General features: G+C 46.6%; 1 non-coding gene across 1 annotated transcript; it reads right to left on the bottom strand.

Moving 5' to 3' along the window:
- Positions 1 to 6,350: 6,350 nt before the first annotated feature.
- Positions 6,351 to 6,514, bottom strand: LOC132582015 (U1 spliceosomal RNA). Its single transcript, XR_009556154.1, has one exon. It is a non-coding gene; the product is annotated as a U1 spliceosomal RNA (small nuclear RNA).
- Positions 6,515 to 20,118: the final 13,604 nt, after the last annotated feature.

Raw genomic sequence — 20,118 nt, 5'->3', positions numbered from 1 at the left:
CTGTCTTGAGAGTAAGAATTGATGGGAGAGATACACCATCCTGAAGTGCTTGGGAGAAGAGTGGGATTTTAAAAAAACTAAAAGCCAAACAAAAGCTAACTATAGAGGTCTACAATACCGAAAAAAAAAAAATCAGCAATCATAAAAGTCGATTGAGATCCAAACTTTCTCTTGAAGAACTGCATTTCTCACCCCTTGCAGCATGCCAGAGGCAAACAACCGTTTTAAAACTTACTGGAATGGTAATTCCACAGCCTGGGGCAAACACAGAAAAGACCCTTCCATTGTAACTGGATAATAGCAGTTGAACAAAGTTTGTATGCTGCTTCTGAACTATGGCCTCTCGCTTCAGGTTAAGATTATGAAAGAACATCTGCACACGCTTTATAGTTCCATTCAGTGTCCCAGAGCTAAATACCAGCCTGGTGCATCATTCCTGATGCTTATTTCATTATATCCCACTTTTCTCCATAATTAGGACCTAAAGCTGTTTATCCTATCGTTCCCCCCTCCTCCTGCTTGGGAAGGGAAACAGTGTGAGGGCTTCTAGTGTCCAGGCCCCACTGATGGATCTCCTGATGGCACTTGGGGGTTTTTTTGGCCATTGTGTGACACAGAGTGTTGGACTGGATGGGCCATTGGCCTGATCCAACATGGTTTCTCTTATGTTCTCCACTCTATCCCTTCAACAACCACTTTGTGAGGTAGGTTAGTTGGGCTGAGAGACTGTGACAGATCCAGGGTCATCCTGCAAGCTTCCACGAAATGAGCGGGATTCAACCCCAGGTCCTAGTTCAGCAGCACTCTAACCCCAACACCATGCTGGCTCCTGATCCCAATCAAGTTTTGATCGTAATTTGCCACAGTCATATTTGAGCAAATTTCTCCCTCTCAGGTTCAGTTCTCCAGGTGAGGTCTGGAGATCTCCCGCTTTTACAACTGATCTTCAGCTGGCAGAGCTCAGTTCCCCTGGAGAAAATGGCTGCTTCGAAGGGTGAACTCAATGGCATTGCACCCTGCTGAGGCCCCTTCCATCTCAAAACCTTGCCCTCTTCCAGATCTACTCCCAAAGCCTCCAGGTATTTTATACAGACCTGATAATCCTATGAAGAAGAAAAAAGCTATTCCAATGAGAGGGGGTGGCCAAAATGGCTGTGCAGCCTCCATCCTGTTCTCTCTCCCAAATCAATCAGTGTGTGGGGGGGGGGGTGGATCTCTGACTCTATCCAACACCTGAGGAATTTGCCTAAAGCCACACAGCTGACAGCTCCCAGATGCTGCTGCCCCACCACAGCCCGTGAGTTTACAGCGAGCAACCAAGGGTCACGAATCATAAACCCAGCCAGTGCTACAGATGTCTTCATAATATTTTACGAGGCCATGCTGCAGCGTTACCCATAATTCAACTGGGAAGCATGAGAGAGGCAATAAGATAGGGGGACAGCGAGAAGGAGTGAATGTTTGAGGGGAGCCCACAGCGTGAAGGAGGGAAGGCCAGATTTTAGAGCACCTCAAGAAAAGGGGAAGCTGCCAGTTGCTGCTTCCTGACACCCCAGCTCTCCCTCCCAACTTTGCTTTTCATCTGCAGCTTGTTTCCCAAAAGTTCAGTGCCTGTGTGCAGATCAAGACACACATGATTTTAGGGCGCCGCCACTTCCCGACACCCCAGCACTCCCTACCAACTTTGCTTTTCATCTGCGGCTCGTAGCCCAAAAGTTCAGTGCCTGCGTGCAGACTGAGACATGCATGAAGTGGTCCCTTTCAAAGCATGATTTCTGCTCAGATGGCACAGTCTGCAGACCATCCTGATTTTGTAATTGGCTGCCACCGCCTGTGACACAGACTGGCAGATGTGGGATGGAAAAGAACAGCCCATGGCTCAGGGGTCACTGCTTGACAGGATACAGGCCCCGGTTCATTCCCCAGCATCTCTGTGTTGAAGGGTCTTGGGGAGACAGATATGTCCCAGCTGGAGTTGCCAACTGCCCAGTGAACCCTGGAGATCTCCTGCCATTACAACTCATTTCCAGTTGACAGGGATTAGTTCCCCTGGAGCAAAAAGCTCCTCTGGAGAGTGGACTCTATGGCATTGTACACTACTGAGGTCTCTCCCCTCCCCAAACCTCACCATTCCCAGTTTCCATCACTAAATTGTCAGCCATTCCCAAACCTGGAGCTGGTAACCCTAGCCTAAGGCCTGGGAAACCCGCTCCCTGAACAGAAAATGTTTCCTTGCAGGACATGGCCTATAGCAGAGCACCCCCTCACTAAAATCCTGCCTATGGGTGCCATGGCACCTGCTGCTAAGTTTCCTGGCACGCATTTGCCAAAACATCTCTTGCCCTTCAAGCAAAGAGCTCAGGTCCAGCTTTACTCCACATTGCTGGAGTCTCTCTCTCGGCTTGGCTTCGCGAACGAAGATTTAAGAAGGGTGCAATAGTCCACGTTTGCTGCAGGCTCGCTGGTGGCTGGAGTAGAATGCTTCAGAAGAACCCAGCAAGTCTCACCTTAGTGTCTTCAAGAAACACTTCAAGAAACATTTGCTTCCACCCACTGCCACCTCCTATAGCCCTCCACGGCAGCCATTCTGTGGAGGGGACCACTCCCCATTCTGGCGTTCTCAAAACTTTTAAAGTACTGATTTAGACTGCCTCAACAAGACTGAGGATGCTGACTTTTGGACCTGGCACATGCTGATGATGTCACTCACATGTGACAGAGACAATATACCGACCTGTACTTTAAATGCTGGATTGATTTTCTGAATAGGATTTAAAATTCATGTTTGAAATACAGATTTTTTTTGGGGGGGGGGGGAGGAGGGTGGTCCTTCTACTGCTGATTCAATCATCTTAGCAGGAGGAAGACTCATTTTTCCAGTCCTACTTGTATTTTCTGAGTTGGACCTGGCAACCCTAAGTTCAGCTTTGCTCTGGTAACTTCATCAACTGGACTCTTCTTTATTCTTTCCTCACTAATAGACACTAATGCATGCCAAGAGATTACAATCTCAGCACCAAAATGCAAGGCCTTGAGGGAGAAACAGCAACTAGTTCTTAAGCTCACTTAAAACTAAGGTTACCAATCTTCAGGTGGTGACTGGAGATCTCCTGGGATTACAACTGATCCCCAAACAACTGAGATCAGTTCCCCTGGAGAAAATGGCTGCTTTGGAAGGTGGACTGTATGGCATTATACCACACTGAAGTCCCTCCCCTTCTCAAATTCTCCCGTCCTCAGGCTCCCCCCCCCCAAATATCCAGGTATTTCCCAAGCCTGAGCTGGCAACCCTAAAGCTGTACTCAAAGGGTACATGTGCCAAGATCTTGAATGGTTGCCAACTCTGGGTTGGGAATTTCCCAGAGATGTGGGGCGCGGAGCCTGGGAATGATAAGGTTTGAGAAGGAGAGGAATTCCAACAGGGTATAATGTCATAGACACCATCTTCCAAAAAGGGCCATTTTCTCCAGGGGAATTATCTCTGTTGGCTAGAGACCAGTTGTAATTCTGGGAGATCTCCTGCCAACACCTCGAGGCTGGCACCCCTGTAGAATCAGCCTTTATGTATGTCGTATAGAAGAGATTCAGGCCCCTTGTTTCATATGCTCTCACCGTAGGGTTACAGCTCTGGGTTGGGAAGTACCTGGAGATTTTGGAGCCTGGAGAAAGTGGGGTTTAGTGAGGAGAGGGACCTCAGCATAGTACAAGGCCATAGAACTCATCCTCTTAAGCAGCCATTTTCTCCAGGGGAACTGATCTCTGTCACCTGGAGATCAACTGTAAAAGCAGGAGCTCTCCAGGCCTCATCTGGAGGTTGGCATCCCTGTCTCACTATGAGTGTTTAGATGAGTGGCCTCCTTGACACAGGAAAGAGTTGACTTACCAGTCAGGGTTGCCAGACTCCAGGTGGGGCCTGGCAGGCATTGGTTGAAAGGCCATTTGCTATCGCTATTATCTGTCATTTTGCTTTACGATTTCATTGTTAAAAAGCATTCACTGCTCTGGATGTTGGAATAGTAACCAATACCTATTTAAACAAAAGACATAAATAAATATATTGTTATCAGGAGAGTTTTTTGAAATGGGCATTTGGGGAAGTATGGCAAGGTTGATTTGTTGAGTATAACATTGGGTTTGCTCATCATTAATGTATATTATGAATTCAGTTCAGGCTTTGTTGGCTAGATGTTCTATAGCCTTAATGGGCTTTTTAAAAAATCCAAAGCAATAAAAATAAAATATAAATATAAATGAATCTGATCGGAACTCCCAGATGCACATTCAGAAATTTCCTCTCTCTCTCTCTCTCTCTCTCTTTTTTGTTTGCACTGCAAACCAAACTTCTGTGGCCTTTCTGTACAATAACCGGGGAGTGGCTCAAGATATGGTTGATATTCTGAGCAGAAAAAGGGGTAGAAGGGAGGGAAATCATTTTGGCAACTGAGCCCCTGTTTGCTGCTTGAAATGAACAGGAGTGTGGAGAAGGGGCTGTCATGGGGGAACCAGTGAGCGGGGTTGAACACACCTGCCTCAGAATGGTCCAATGCTGAGAATTTTCCAAAATTACTTGGTGGCACCTCTTGAATCCTGACTCTTCAGGCAACTACATTCCCTGCCCACTGAGTTGGATCAGCACCACATTCAGCCGTATTTTTATCCTACCTTTTCTCCTGAAAACTCAGAGCAGCCTGTGGTTCTCCCCTTCTGCATTCCCCCCCCCTCCCCGTACACACACACACACACACACCCTTCAAAGTAGATTAGGCAGAGAGAGAGAGCGACTGGCCCAAGATCACCCAGTGAGTTCCATAGCTGGAAGGGGATCTGATTCCTTGTCTCCCAGCTCCGAGGCTAACACACCAGCCCTTTCGCCACACTGGTTCTCTACACCAAACATGCCCAACTCTTTTTAAAGCATTGTGATTCTCTTGTATGAGGGATGTTCAGCAAGAACAGTACAATGACCTCTTGCTACGTCAATGCTGCATTGCAACACATTGCAATGGGTCCAGAGAAGGGCGATGAAGATGGTGAGGGGTCTGGAGATCAAGTCCTATGAAGAAAGGTTGAAGGAGCTGGGGATGTTTAGCCTGGAGAGGAGGTGGCTGAGAGGTGATATGATCACCATCGTCACTTGAAGGGCTGTCATATAGAGGATGGTGTGGAATTGTTTTCTGTGGCCCCAGAAGGTAGGACCAGAATCAACAGGTTGAAATTTAATCAAAGGAGTTTCCGGCTCAACATTAGGAAGACCTTCCTGACTGTTAAAGCGGTTCCTCAGTGGAACAGGCTTCCTCGGGAGGTGGTGGGCTCTCCTTCCGTGGAGGTTTTTATACAGAGGGCATTTTCGCACTGACCTTCTAGTGGCGCGACCACCCTCTTCACACCGGAGGATCTGCCCAGATTTCGCACAAGAAGCGCCGGCGCACCCAAAAGAGCCGGCGACTTCCGTCGCGAAACCCGCTCAAACGGAAACCGCCAAGAAGCAGGAAAACGTTTGAGCGGGTTTCGCGACGGAAGTCGCCGGCTCTTTTGGGTGCGCCGGCGCTTCTTGTGCGAAATCCGGGCAGATCCTCCGGTGTGAAGAGGGTGGTCGCGCCACTAGAAGGTCAGTGCGAAAACGCCCAGAGACTAGATGGCCATCTGACAGCAATGAAGATCCTGTGAATTTAGGGGGAGGTATTTGTGAGTTTCCTGCATTGTGCAGGGGGTTGGACTAGATGACCCTGGAGGTCCCTTCCAACTCTAACAGAACAAAGTGCACCCCGTGACTTCACGGTTGGAGGTAAGGTGGACTCTATGGCATGACATCTCTGCCGAGCTCTTCCTCCCCTCCCAACCCCACACTCCTCAGATTCCAACCCAAATCTCCAGGAATTCTCCAACCCACAGTTGGCAACCTCAGCTGGGGGTGACCATTGAACCCGGGCTCCTTGCTTACACAGCTGTGATGCTATGCTAGCTGTCAGTCATCGACAGCACTGAACAGAGCACTGACTCTGTTTAGACAACGCATAAACCATGGTTTCCACTAACTAGAAGTCAGAACCCGAATCCTGAAGAAGGGATCATTCAGTGTTGCGCAGCTGTATCCATTTTCTCTCTCTCTGGTGCAGAAATCCTTTCCTCCCTCTGGGCTGCAACAGTCCATAGAGGTAGAACTGCATCATAACCATGGTTCACAAAATTCGACATCACGTGGTTAGGACAGGGGGTATTTTGCAAGCACATTTAAAATCACAGCTGAGCTTAGCCAATCAATCATTATTTGTCAATTCAGACACTGCACCAAAATGGCTAAGCTTTCTTAACCATGGTCTGCTTGGGTATGTCTAAGCTAATTTTTTTTACAGGGGAAAGTCCAAACGCAGTCCCCTACTACCACAAATTATGCAGTCCAGTTTTCCACATTTGGGGAAATCGCAGGTGTCAGCACACCCAGAGAGCAAGGGGTGAGCCTCACCCTGGGAAAGCCACCTTCCTGATCATGGTGTCTCCCCTGCCAGGTAAGTATGTCTAAGCCAGGGGTGGCCAAACTGTGGCTTGAGAGCCACATGTGGCTCTTTCACACATGTTGTGTGGCTCTTGAAGCCCCCACTACCCCTTTAGCCGGTTTCAGGAAGGCATTTCTTTCTCTAAATCATTTCTTCAAGCAAAGCCAGTCAGCAGCTTGGAGAATGCATTTTAAGTTAAAGTTGCTTTCTTTCCACCTTTTTCTTCCTGCCCCCCCATCTATTTGCTTTTCTTCCTTCCTGTCTTGTGGCTCTCAAACATGTGACATTCATTTCTTGCGGCTCTCAAACATCTGATATTTATTCTATGTGGCTCTTATGTTAAGCAAGTTTGGCCACCCCTGGTCTAAGCTAATCTTCTTGTAATGTCGCCACCTTTGGGTTGGGAAATTCTTGGAGATTTGGGGATGGAACCTGGGCAGGGTGGGGTTTGGGGAGGGGAGGGACCTCAGCAAAGTATAATGGCATAGCATCCACCATCCAACGCAGTCATTTTCTCTAAGGACACTGATCTCTGTAGTCTGGACATCAGTTGCAATTTCAGGAGATCTCCAGACCCCATCTGGAGGTTGGCAACTCTACCTTGTGATTGTACTAAAACTATAATGTGGATCCAATGAATTAATTCCTTGCTTTCTTCCACCATAATACTCCGTTGTCTGATGCAAGAGGAAGAAGAGTTTTGTATGTTCCTAAAGTTGTCATTTCTAGATTGAGAAATTCCTGGGGATTTTTTTTTTTTTTGGAGGAGGGGCAGATCCTAGAAAAAACTATGTTTGGGAAAGGGTTGGAGCTCAGCAGGATATGAGGCCAGGGAGTCCACCCTTTGAAGCTGCCATTTTCTTAGAGTTGCCAGGTCTGTGTTGGAAAATACCTGGAGACTTTTGGGGCTAGATCAGGGAGAGGGTGGGGTTTGGGGAGGGGAGGAGCCTCAGCATGCTACAATGCCATAAACTCTACCCTTCAAAGCAGCCATTTTCTCCAGGGGAGCCTCAGGTGGGGTTTTCGAAGGGGAAGGACCTCAGTGGAGCAGGGCTTTTTTAGAGCAGGAATGCACAGGAACGCAGTTCTGGCTGGCTTGGAGTCAGGGGTGTGGCATAATATGCAAATGACCCTCTGCTGAGCTTTTTCTACAAAAAGCCCTGTGTGGAACAATGGTGACACCAGGGGTGTGGCCTAATATGCAAATGAGTTCCTGCTTGGCTTTTTCTACCCAAAAAGCCCTGCAGCAGAGTGTAATGCTCTCCGAATCTGCCATTTTCTCCAGGGGAACTGGTCTCTGTAGTTTGGAGATCAGTTGTAATTCTGGGTGGAGAGAGAGAGACATTATTAGCCAGGTGCGGTTTTGACTGACAGCTTCACCAGGGACGAGGCTGAAAAGCTCCCAATGAGCGACCTTCGTTCCTATGCAGCCAGAGCAAAGTAACCAGCACTACCCTGCTCTTGGGGACCCCTTTGGTTTCTCCCAGGCACATGCGCCACCTGGTGGCCATTCGGAGCTCAGCAAGCACAATCTGTTTATAAAGCCACGTCAAATTGATTAATCTCTGACAATTAATAAATATGCACGGTAAATTCATAAAGTTTGCCGTGTACTATAAAATAGCAGTAAATTCCAGGCATCTATGGTGTAGATTAACAGCATATAAATACAGAGAGTATAAAATATCACTGATACTAAAAGGGTTCGTTATAGTCTAATTATATTCCCTACTCCCCTCTTTCAACACATTATTTTTTTTTATTCTGTTGTATAACTGAATAGAGTGAAATACACCCAGCTTCCAAGAGATCTGAGTAACTTTGAATGACTTTATGGATTCTTTTTATGGATTTATTTTTTTTTAATGAAGATTAACACTTCCTTTTAAAATTCATAAAATCGTTGCACCTCAAAGCACGTGAAAGAAGTGGTGGCTGCAGCTGAACGTTATGTCTGCTTCCTTGGGAGCACATCCCACTGAGTTCAGTGCAACTGACTCTGGAGTTAGTCTGCACAGGTCTGCTCTAGCAGATATGCAGCCTTAGGTCATTGCTGACTTCCAGATCAGTTTGTCGGGGTCTCTCAACAAGGGCCCAGATATTAAATGCAAAAGACTAGAAACTATCATAGCAGGTAATTATAACCGGGTAGCCATATCCAGTGTTCCCTCTAAGCTGCAGAATCTTGTGAGCAAAAATTCTACTTTGTGAGCTACTGGTATTAAAGTTGTGAGCTACTGCAAAAATCTGTGAGCTAGCTCACACTAACTCAGCTTAGAGGGAACACTGGCCTTATCCACCTTGTACTGGATGGCTTAGGCTAGCCAGATCTCACTGGATCTTGGAAGCTAAGCAGGGTCAGGTCAGGTCTGGTTGGTATTTGAATGCAAGACCACCACGAAAGGTGCAAGCAGAGCCAAACCCACCTCTCTTAGTCTCTTGCTTTGAGAACTCCATGAGAGATCTCCAAAAATTGGCTGCATCTTGACAGTACTTTCTACCATCAGCCATATCCATCTTCAGCAGCAAATCAAAACAGGAGTCCAGTTATTCTCTAATGTGCCACTGGATTTCTGCCTTGAGAGAGAAGCAAGGGAGATTTATCCTATCACGATCACTGTTTAGTGCAGGGGTGGCCAAACTTGCCAATTTAGGAGCCACAGAGAATAAACGGCAGATGTTTGAGAACTGTAAGACATGAACGTCTGAGGAAGGAAGGAAAGTAGATGGAGGGAGGAAGAGGTGGAAAGAAAGCAACTTTAAATGCATTCTCCAAGCTGTCAGTTGGCTTGGTTTGGAGAAGTGATTTAAAGAGAGAAATGCTTTCCCCAAGCTGGCCGAGGCATTGAGGGCTTCAAGAGCTGCACAATATGTGTGAAAGAGCCACAGTTTGTCCACAGCTGGTTTCGTGCTTTAAAAGAGAGTTGATACAGGTGGAAGTGTCACTGATGCAGCATCTCCCATCTGTTTCTGAATCCTACAAAAGGCATCCCTTTCAGGCCATCGTGAATTGTCAGAGCACATGGGGCTTCCCCGCCCACCCATCAGAAAACAGAAGCCCGGCCTAAAGCAACCCAAAGACTGTACGCACTTCCATGACCATTCTGCAACTCAGACAGGGGATGCAACAAGCATATGGTTCTCCTTGGGTGCAGATGCTGCCTCATCCTCATCTGGAGATAGAGGAGAACATTGTCCATAGTTGGAAAACCCCAAAGCATTCTCCAGTCCACAGAATGGGGCAGGACTAGAACCACCTCATAAAAACTTAAGAATAGGCAGGCCTTCTTTCTGGCAAAAGAGGTGCTGGAACTCTCTTGAACTTTTAAACTTTTTTTTTTTTTAGAATTTGGTTTCTATGAAAAGGTTCCAGAATTCTGTTCCACCACATTCTTCCAGGGGAAAAAAGCCCTGAGGAATAGCCATGGTGGATCAGACTACTGGCCCATGTATAGTCCAGCATACCATTCCCAGCAGTGGCTAGTTAGACATCTACAAACAGGGCCCGCCCTCAACTGCTGACAGCTCCCTGCCACCTGACAACTGAATGCCTCTGAACTTCTCAGCCCGCTAGCTAATAGACAGCAAGAGACCCCTCCTCTGTCATGGGTGCTCAGTTCCTTCTAAACACAGCTAAGCCAGTGGCCATCATGACTTCCTGTAGCAATGAGTTCCACAAGTCAGCTTTTCGTTGTGTGAAGTAACAGAATGTGGCAGAGCATCAGTCTAGGATCTTGGAGACCGAGATACAAATCCCTCGCTCTGCCAGGGAAACTTGCTGACTCTGAGCCAGTCAGGCACTCTCAGTCTAACCTACCTCACAGAGTTGTTGTATGAGGATGTAATGGAGCAGGGAAGAATCATGTACTTCATTCAGAGCTCCTTGAGGAAAGGATGGGACAAAAATGTACTGAAATAGATGATAAAATACATTATTTTGTCTCTCTCACTTCTTCTCACACGACTAATCCCAGAGTTACGTAAATCCACGGGCACTAAATCTGATACATACATCAGGTTCATGTAGCGCTTTGGATTAGGAGAATTATGCCTGACCCCTTGACCATTACATTAGTCTTACAGAAGCCTGTGGAACATTCTGGTGTTTATGGCATCAGTCAAACAACAGGGGGAGCCCTTGACCAATTAAATCTACAAGGGCCCCTACCTCTAGCAAAAAGAGTTCCAGCTGGAGTAACCCCGCCCAACAAAACCGAGCTGAGGTTCATGTGGGGTGTCCTTGTGAGCAATGAATGCCATATTCAGTCTTAACTGCAGTGTGAGGCCAGGGGAACTGCAGTCCTGCTGAGTTAATTGAAACTGAAGCAGCAAACACAGTAGTTTTTTTTACAGGCAAGGAATTTCTCTCTCTCTCTCTCTCTCTCTCTCTCTGACACACACTGGAGGAAAATAAGATTGTGTGACTCTCAGCCTATGGTTCTAAGTGGTACAGCCCAGAAACAAGATTGACCACCTCATTGGTCTTTACTGCCAGCATTTGATGGGAGTCTGCATGGAAACCAAGTTTGTGAGCTGGGTCAGTATAAGCTTGGCTAAGTGAACATGTGGTGATGGGAAGAAGTCTTTGGGAATTCAAGGGTGATTCCTAACGGACTCAGAGACGCCTCAGAGGTATTAACCTACCTGCCTACAGATACCATCTATAACCATTCAACTGACACTAGTATGTGGAGTATGATACACCACTCCTGCACCTTGGGTGTCCTGCATGCAGTGGGTCAAACATCCGCTCATCACTCCCTGTGTGGGGATTGCCTGTCTCACTAAGATGGTTCCTGGGCCTTTTCTTCTGAGGCCTCTTGATTGGAGATTCTAGATATGGGGCATCAAACAGACAAACCCCATTGTCTACCATTGAATTCATAATTATCCACTTATTGTACATAAAAATCTGGCCAAATTTTATTTACGATATGTTTATTTGAGGGGTGTGTGTGTGGAAAGTATGGTCCACACACAGCTGAGTTATGGTAGCATCAAATGGTTTTCAAAGCAAGGGATTCAGAGGTGGTTTTGCCTTTGCAGTAGCAACCCTGGACTTCCTTCCTGGTCTGCCATCCAAACACTAGCCCGGCCTAATCCTGCTTTATCTCCCAAGTTCTGACAAGTTCAGACTAGCCTTGGGGTGGTCAAACTTGCTTAACATAGGACCCATATAGAATAAACATCAGATGTTTGAGAGCCACAAGAGAGGAAGGGAGGCAAATAGATGGGGGAAGTGGAAATTAAGCAACTTTAACTTTTAATGCCTTCTCCAAGCCACCGGCTGACTTGGCTTGGAGAAGTGATTTGACCGATGGTATGGTGGGGGCTTTGAGAACCGCACAATTTGTGTAAAAGAGCCACTTGTGGCTCCCAAGCCACAGTTTGGCCACCCTTGGACTAGCCTGAGCCATCCACGCCAGGGCATGTTTATTTTAGACCATGTCAATATCTTTTCTTCTGATTATTAGAAGTGTTACGATGTTAGTCTGACTGGGCATGCTTATTTGGTAGGTTTTATCAATGCTGTTGTTGTTTTACTGGTTTCTGCATCTTTTTTATGGCTGCTGATCATTCTGTGGTTTTAAAACTCACCTTGGATCAGCTATCAGAGGAATCTTAATAGCCGTCATTTCATCCTGATTTGTATTGCTTTAGCTAATGAATGGGTCTTTTTGTTTATTTTTATTTTATTACTTTTGTTGTAAGTTTTAAGAAGAACAGGATACAAATCTCACAAATGCTTCAGGACATGCCGCAAGTATCCAAAATGACTTTACGTTCTGTAACACCTCTCTTCGCAATTCCTGCAGCGTTAATCGCTTTTTCTAGACTTTCTCTCAGACAATGGGGCTGAATGCAGTTGGAAAGGAATGTGACTTCTCAGCATCAAAAAACCCTCCCCTCCATTTGCAATCCATTATGGAGCTTTCTTTTCCTTTCCCACAGTGGACAGGACAAGGTAACCGGCTGGCTATCACCCAAGTCGATTATGTACCTGCATTGCAGAATAGCACTTCAGCCACCAGGTGGCAGTAAAGGAAAAGCTCAGGGAACTGCCTGGTTCACTGGAAGGCCACCCACGCCTGCTCCAACTTGCATACAAAGCCTTGCAGGCTCGCTCCCAATGATCTCTCTAATAATTTAAAAACAAAACCAAAAAAACCCTGAGCTAGCTATACCAATGCCATGAGCTTAGGTAGTGCAGGAGATGGAACAACAGGAGGCAATAGTCTCCAAGGCAGAAGCAGCTGCAACAATTGCAAGGGAGCAGCTGCACAGCCAGCCTCTACCTCTGCCTCCATCTTTCTGACCCAAAGAGAGAGGAGCCAGGAAACCTAATCAGATTTCAGTGAGTTCTCCAAACAAGCTTCTGTCTTTCAGCCTCAGTCTCCCACCTGCAAGAAGGTGGTCCTGTCAACCTCCCTTACAAACAGGATTGCCGGCTGGCCTGCAGCAAAACAAGGCTGAATATGCAGGAATGGACAGCTGAAGCTGGTGACCCAGTGGAAGATAACATCCTATGAAGCTTCTGCTAAAGGGGCAGGATATTCTCCTCCACACCTGTGGGCAACTCCAGGGCTTATTTTGGTAGGAAAAGCCCAGCAGGAACTCATTTGCATATTAGGCCACACCCCCTGGTGTCACCATTGCTTCACACAGGGCTTTTTTGAAGAAAAAGCCCAGCATTGAGTTATTTGCATATTAGGCCACACCTCCTGATGCCAAGCCAGCTGGAACTGCATTCCTGTGCGTTTCTGTTCAAAAAAAGCCCTGGGCAACTCTGTTCACAAATGCAGTTTTAGGAAATGCTCTGGGAGTCCCATCTAGTTCTATACGCACATTATTCCATTTTCATTCATTTATATCCCACCTTTCTCCCTAAATGGGGGGCCCAAAGCACTGTTTCATCCTCACAAGAGTGGAGGGTGACGGGCTCCAACGTCTCAGCAAGCTTCCATGGCAGTGAGGGTTTTCAACTGAGATTGCCTTGATCCCAGCCTGATGCTCTGAGCACCACACCACAAGGTTCAGAAGTTGGGAAGTTTGTATATTGCAAAATAGTTGGGGCGTTTGCACATCCAAGCAATCGGCTTTCCTTCGTCAGCCTTCAAGCGTTTGCTTCTTTTTATTTCCTAACCTCTTCCTCTTCCCCATCTTTCTTTCATTTCTAGAATTTTCTGCTTGGCCTCCACAGGTGCAGATCACACCAATGATCAGTGCCTCTGCACTTGGTCTGCTGAAAAAATTAGGTTGCTCCCTGAACACGACAGCTTTGCATCAAGTTTTTTTGGTGAACTGCAGTGCCTAGGAATCGTCTATACCGTACACCACCCCTGCAAGTGTGCTTCTAGCACATGAAAGCTTACATTCTGAATATAACTGTTGGTCTTAAAGGTGCTACTTGACTCTGCTTTGTTCTACTGCTTCAGACTAACATGGCTGCCCACCTAGATCTAATTAAAAGTTTTAGGACAGGCAGGGGTAGAATTCTAGCAGGAGCTCCTTTGCATATTAGGCCACACACCCCTGATGTAGCCAATCTTCCAAGAGCTTATAGGACACGTAGTACAGGACCTACTGTAAGCTCTTGGAGGACTGGCTACATCAGGGGTGTGTGGCCTAATATGCAAAGGAGCTCCTGCTAGAATTCCACCTCTAATGACAGGATTCACACCAAGACCATTTTTTTTAGCATCTAAAGAAGTGTGTTTGTACTCACCAAAGTGCACACTGGAACAAGAGTTAGCCTTTAAGGTGCCCCTGGGTTTTTTGTTTTGTTACAGACGACTAACACGGCTACTCTGAAAGAACTATAAATACCTGGATTTGCAAAACCAAAAGCTACAGAAGATGCAGGTTCTGTTTGTCAAACAGTTTTCCACTTTCAAGAGCACAGAATGATTTATGACTCTGGGTTATTGACAGGATTCGAGCATCTGGGCAGATACGCTGATCCAGCAGAAACTTCACGAGCCTTTTTAAAAACGGTAATAGCAAATGCGTTTTGCTACGAGATTCTGCCTTTTTGGTGTCTTGCGATACACACTTACTTGACCATCCAAGGAGACTAACCATGCTGTAGTTGGAATACCCTTTATATATGCTTATATACGTTGTAAATCACCTCCAGCCTAGTGTGAGCTGGGGTGGACAGTCAATTAAATTTAACAAATATAAGTTGGTTAATATTTTTTCTGAGATTAAAAAAATAACCCAAACTGGTTATTGAAAACAAGCCTTCGTATACAGGCTAACTAAACAACAATAGATCCTGTTTCTAAAATATTACCTGTGGATAGAGTGTGAATGTTCAATAGTGTATAGTCTTTATGTTCCCTGAAGGTAGTCCTCTGTGCAAGCAGCAGTCGTTTCCGACTCTGGGGTGTCGCAACATGTTTTCATGGCAGATTTTTTTAACGGGGTGGTTTGCCATTGCCTTCCCCAATCATCTACACTCCCCCCCCCCAACAAGCTGGGTGCTCATTTTACCGACCTCAGAAGGCTGGAAAGCTGAGTCAACCTTGAGCTGGCTACCTGAACCCAGCTTCTGCCGGGATCGAACTCAGGTCACGAGCAGAGAGCTCGGACTGCAGTACTGCAGCTTTACCACTCTGCGCCACAGGGCTCTTGTAGTAAGAGAGGAAAGGTTAAAAAGCACAGGATTGGGGCTGGATTAAGACAATTCCATCTCTGGGAAAGCTGAAGATGAAGTGTGGGGGGGGGCTGTGATGGAGGAAGCCATTTTTTTGCTTCTGCCACTGGCAAATTCCTGGGCTGACTATGCAGATAGCAGGATTCAAATGCATACACTGGAGAGAGGGGAGGGGAAAAAGGACAGGAGCCTGTATTGAAAAGTAACCATTTATTAGAACCAATACAAGAAGTATGAAAGAGCGGGGATGAGGGATACAGGAAAGAGGAGAGAGGTTTGTTTGTAACATGTCAAACTGTACGACAAACAGCTTCTTGTTCTTAAAAACATTGTACACATTTAAAAAATCAGCATAATGCAGCTAAAGGGAGGGGGGGTCAGAGGCCTTGGCTAAAATGTCACCAAAAAGGGTAGCTCATGCTCACTCACTCTCACACATACACATGTACAATAACTGACAATCTGCTGTGGATGGCAGCATGTTTGGAAGGGGAGAGCAGACATATGTCCCCACCCAAGAAAAGTCCCTTTTAACTCAAGATAGCATTCAAATGCTGCTTAAATCAAACCTGCATCTGTCTCCGTGCCCCACCCTCAGAATCTCAGCCCCTCTCTCTCAAGAGCTGCTTCTAATACCGTCTGGTTTGTTCTCCTTCCGGACCCAACGAAGCACTTGTGGACCGCCTGGATTGTTCAGCACAAGCAAAAGTTGTTTTAGCCTCAAGAATGGTGACTTTAGTGTTAGAAATAATTCAGTTCAGCTGCCTGGCCAAAGTATAGCAGGGGTTGTGGGCAAGGAGGAAAAACAAAGCTCCTGGCCACAACTGGAAAAGCCACACTTGCCAGCTCTCAGAAGGTATGAAATCTGGATGTTTGCTTTCAAAGTGATAGAAAAGGCTTTTATTTGGGGGGGGGGGGGGAGGTGTGGCCCTGGGGCTCTGATTTACGTAAGTGGAGATCCTGCTAGTGAACTGTCTCTTTTGCCTCTTGGAAATCCAAGGTGAGGCACAGAAAGCCCCTGATGGTAACCTGCCTCCCAAAGAGTTCCAATTTTTTTAAAAAAAGGCAGGAGAACAGGAATCCTGACATCCATATACGAAGCTTAATATTCAATGGTAGACGCGAACTCTACCATTGTGGCAAAGGGCTGCACCTAATATAGAGCAGGCTTCCCACAAAAGGCCTCTCCAACAGACGGGATCTGAGAAAATTAAAATCTTGCTGGATGGATCCGTGGTCTCCCTGGCTCGCCCCTCAACCCCCACCCTGGCCTTTTTCACTGCTCCAATTAATGGGAGGAGACAAGAGTGTCATTAACGGTTCACACAGCCGAGAAAGAGATTTAGATGCCACCCCAGGTAAAAAGCAGATCGTTAATCAAAAAATTAATGAGTTTAATTAAAACAAAATTAATTCTTCCTCTCCTGTATTTTATTTCTCCTAGGCGACTCTGGGCAACAATTCATGTTTTCTGACAGCGTGCTAAGAACAGGCTGCATCAAAAGAGCGCACCTGCAAATTGAATGTCTCGCCATGAACTTGGTCCATGATGAATTCAGAGGGGAAGTACTCAATTAAAAAAAAGAAAAGAACACTGGTACTCGCTCAGGAGGGGGAAAGAGACCGAAACAGATTTTTTTTTTTTAAATTCCCATATAAGTTGTAAGCCTCTGGGTGTATGCCCCAGATCTGAGATTCAAACCTCTCCCCAAACACATACACACCCTCCCCCCCACAGCCTCAAAATATAAGACACCAAAAAAGCTACACATCAATTACGGTATATTCTGGTTTTCCATTGAAACACTGAGACCAGGAGCCAAAGAGTGAGGAGGTGGGATCCGTTCAGAAGCCACCTAAATGCAGCATGAATGGCTCAGAAATCCTGGGTGTTTAGAATCAGCTGGCTAGCTCTACTGCGCTAAGAAACACACAACTTAGGGGGTCTTTCGCTGAAGGGAGGGGGGAGGTGCGGAGAGAAGCAACATGTTTCCCCTTTCTTGGTACATGTGGACAGACTTAAGAGAACAGGTCTCTTTTTTTAAAAAAAGAGGTCTTTCCGGGGGTGGTGGGGGTGGGGAGCAAGCCCTTTACAAACACTATTGAGTAACCTTGTGAGAAACTTACAATATACTTTTTATTTCCTTACACCTTGCTTACTGAAAAGGCTGACAGGGATTTTCAGTTTCTCCATCTTGGCTGGTTGAGCAGCGCTGTTGTGTGTCTGGCTGATGTCTTTTGGTAGTATACTCGGCTTGGCAAAGAGCTTTTAAGCACCAGGGCTGGCCCTGCCACTAGGCAAACTAGGTGACTGCCTAGGGCGCTGGCCTTCTGGGGGCACCAAATTGGGCACCTATGTGACTCAGTGACATTATCAGTGCAGGGGAAGCACCATAAGTTAGCCTTGCCTAGTGTGCCAGACTGCCTAGGGCCAGCCCTGCTAAGTACCTCAGGCTTGTGTCAGACTTTACCAGCTGAGAAGGGTTGTATGTGACTTTTTCAGACTCATGGGGCATCTGAAAAAAGGGACAGGGTGGATATGACTTGCTACCTAGCCTACCAGTCTTCTCTGCTTGGTCAAGTAACTCACACCTACACACGTGTGTGCACAAGGGCGAACCGAGACTTCACTGGATGTGAGCAGATGATTAGTAAAAGAGTTAAAAACACACATCCCTCTCAAGAAATGAGAGCGCAAATACTTGCAGAGGAAGGGACATGTCCATGTGCCTCACTAAGGATGATTTTAAAAGTCTCTCTCTCTCCTTGGGCTGCCCCATCGCCAGATAACCAGCTAATTTCCCATCAATTTTACCTGTGCTGTGTCTGAAGTGGATGCACAGTTGCATCCTGCTCAGGGTTCAAAAGATAACAGTATATTGTCAGCAGCTTGTGAAACAGACAGTTTTTGTTCTCCTTCCCTACTCACTTTACAGTAACAGCGCCAGAAGATGGTCGGAGCCCATGAAGTCTGGTCATTTTTAGTTTTTCATGGATAGGGCTCCTCACTAATGCAAGAAAGGGAAAGGTCTACTATTTTAACAACACCCCCAGCCTCCTCCACTCCAGGAATCAACCTGACAACTGGCCTGACCTGTCATTTGGCACTGGAGGCAATGCTGCCGGCAGCTGCTCATGGGCTGGAAAGAGAAACAAGCTGGTGACAACGAGGAAGGCCTCAAGCTGTTCTGCACGGCTGGAACACAGGCAAGAGGCTTCCCAGGGCAGGCTGCTCAATCATCCAAAGTTCCAGCTCTGCAGACCTTGTGGCAGACTCCCCCATGTCCTCCGGGCTTCGCCTCCCTCACATTCCAGACAACGCTGAGATTAGAGAGAACTCGGGCCAAACAAAGAGAAGCCTCATCATGTTCTTAAGACTTCAGGACAGGCGGATGCAGAGATGAAAAACTCTGGAGGGCAGAATCCACTCCCATATTGACTTTCCCTGTTTCACAGGCTAGGTTTTCTGCATCTGACACCACAAAATCTGGGTCTTCCCCTCCCAGCCCTACTAGTTTAAGTAAAAATTGAAAATATTTCTTTTTTTATTAGAAGCAATGGTGAGCCGCTACCTCTTCTCTGCATATCCCAGGTGGAATGAATGAAGTCTCAAGACTTCCAGTACACCGAGACTCAGAGAATCCCAGGCTTATTTCCTCCTCTAGGATTCTTCTGCTCAAATGGATGGCTAATTAAAGAAAAAACAGGATGGGGCAGGCTGAGATGCTAACTGTTTCCTCTTTCCAGGTAAGACACACAATGCAAAAATCGATCGGCCCTCTTCCCAACTGTTAGAAGTTGGCTTTCTGAGAATGCGTGTGCGCATGCATGCATGCACTTGGTGTGTATGCACGCACATGCACGGGAGAGGGGGAAATGGGATGGGGAATTTCTCCCTTTAAGAGGGCTACATATAAAAAACAGAGCCCCAAGCCTCTCAAAATGTCCCTGCAAACAACTGTTTAAATGACAGTATTTGCACCATATTAAATCCAGCTTGCCACGCAAATCCCGTTCAGTGCAGTCTCCCAGCTCAGTTTGTGTGTGCAGGGAGAGCAGGTGGGTGAGAATATTAACATGGAAGGACTAGCTCAGAGTTTGTAAGAGCCCATCGCATCCAAACACCAATACGCCTGAAAGGAGAGGCAGGCTTGTGTGTAGCATCCAAGGTTATGCAAAAGGAGGCCAGGGCCTCTTAAGAAATCCAGAGGGTGGGTGGGGCACTTCCTCTTCTCTCTGCTGTGGTTCTGTATGGACAGGGCAGCTTTTAGTCAAGCACCAAAAGTGTCAGGCTGCCTGCAAATCTTTCAATGAACTCTAGGGAGTTTGGCTCTTTTGCAGATGGCCTTTCGTGCCAATAAAGGACTCCAAAATGGAAACGTTAGAAACGTGTTTGTGTTTCCTGCCCATCTCCTTCCACAGCAGCCCCTATCAAACTAGAAAGATCACCACTGGCTTCAGCTCAGCAGCCCCATTTAAACACCTAAAAGGTACATGGGTTTGTCTCTCCTCACATACAAGGGAAGCAGGCAGTAGATTAGATTTTCAGGCCCATCGACCTCTGGGTAACATCAGGCAGGTATTCATCTAAACCTCTAAAAGGTGAAATTCAATATGTACTCCCAAGTTAGGTGCCAAGAGCAGCTTGGGAGGACCTCTCCACAACACAAACTGCTCTCTGTGCCAGTGTGGGTGGCTCTATCCAGGGATGGGAGACAAATGAAACTCTGAAGTTGCTCTGGGAAATGAATGCAGTAGAATCAAGGAAAAGTATGCTGAAGAGGCAGGGGTGGAATTCTAGCAGGAGCTCCTTTGCATATTAGGCCACACAGCCCTGATGTAGCCAATCCTCCAAGAGGTTAAGAAAAAGAACCTAGTAAGCTCTTAGTGGATTGGCTACATCGGGGTGGGGGGTGACCTAATATGCAAAGGAGTTCTTGCTAGAATTTTACCCCTGTGATGAGG

The sequence above is a fragment of the Heteronotia binoei genome, chromosome 13, assembly GCF_032191835.1.
Source record: "Heteronotia binoei isolate CCM8104 ecotype False Entrance Well chromosome 13, APGP_CSIRO_Hbin_v1, whole genome shotgun sequence".
Classification (NCBI taxonomy): Eukaryota; Metazoa; Chordata; class Lepidosauria; order Squamata; family Gekkonidae; genus Heteronotia; species Heteronotia binoei.
The sequence above is the reverse complement of the archived record's forward strand: the minus strand, read 5'-3'. Positions and strand labels throughout refer to the sequence as shown.